Source organism: Lepidochelys kempii, chromosome 25, assembly GCF_965140285.1.
Source record: "Lepidochelys kempii isolate rLepKem1 chromosome 25, rLepKem1.hap1, whole genome shotgun sequence".
NCBI classification, from domain to species: domain Eukaryota; kingdom Metazoa; phylum Chordata; order Testudines; family Cheloniidae; genus Lepidochelys; species Lepidochelys kempii.
The window spans coordinates 12896900-12898256 of record NC_136404.1 but is presented as its reverse complement, the minus strand read 5'-3'; positions in this window follow the sequence as shown (position 1 = coordinate 12898256).

The window sequence follows — 1357 nt, the reverse complement described above, 5'->3', positions numbered from 1 at the left end:
ACAGGCAGGCGGCTGCCCCTGCTCTCCTCCCATTGACTTCACTGGGAGCAAGAGTGAACCTAGCATTGAATTCTCAAAAAACCCTTCAGCGTTGGGCCTTCATTCAGCAGTTTAGGTTTGTCTCCTTTAACGGGAGTTAGAATTGCTTTATTTTCCCACTGGGGCTTTTACGTACTTCAGCTGATTTCACGTGAGAAGAGGGAAAAGCTAGAGACCGTTGGGAAACTTGTCCTGCTATTGCCGAGGCTGCAGCTGGGTTTGTAGAGAGTAACTCAGCAGTACACGTGGTACACGGCTGCAGCATTCAGTTCATCTGTGTTTTTTTGGGTAGTAAATACAAGTAAAATACCTCTGGTCTATATTTCCAGAAGTGATTCATTGATTTGGGCACCTGAAAGGGCCCCCGTTTTCCAAGCATGGATGCTGCTCACTGTTTGAGAATCAGCCCCCTTTCAAGGTATCGCACATTTGGCTTCTGAAAAACGACATGCCCCCAAATCACTAGAAAAACGTAGGCCCACACAGAATAAGGCAAGAAGACAGTTTGATTATCATAGAATCATAGAATATCAGGGTTGGAAGGGACCTCAGGAGGTCATCCAGTCCAACACTCTGCTCAAAGCAGGACCAATCCCCAACTAAATCATCCCAGCCAGGGCTTTGTCAAGGCTGACCTTAAAAACTTCTAAGGAAGGAGATTCCACCACCTCCCTAGGGAACCCATTCCAGTGTTTCACCACCCCCGTAGTGAAATAGTTTTTCCTAATATTTAACCTAAACCTAAAGATAGATTCAGGGGAAAGGTTATACAGAGATTTAAGTGTTGGGATATTTGCTGCAGTTGTTCAAAACAGCTGCCAGTTCTAACGAGGCTTGATTTCTCAGGATGCAACTGAGCTGACCGCGTTTTGTCGAACAGTTAGTCATTTACAGGCACTGGGTTAAATGAGGGCTTGTAGGTTATCAAATGCACCTTTAAAATGTCACTGATTTGGTACGAAGTGTTACATGGACTACGGCTGTTATTTTGAAAAGGGATGTATGTATATATACACATTGTTTGCAGTGTTGTTCTAGCCAGTTGGTTCCGGGATATTAGAGAGCCAAGGTGGGTGAGATCAAGATGACCATGTAGCTTGAAAGTTCGTCTCTTTCAGCAACAGACATTGGTCCAGTAAAGAAATATTTCCTCACCTACCTTGTGTGTATACGGTCTAATACGGCCACCTAATGGAATCGGGGAGAAATGCAACTTGTCTTCTGAAACCCCTCGGAGAAAAATCTACACTAAGCTTTCATCTTGAGGTTAATTCCTGTTTTCAGATGCAGCAAACCCCACAATAGGGTTAGAAAGGGC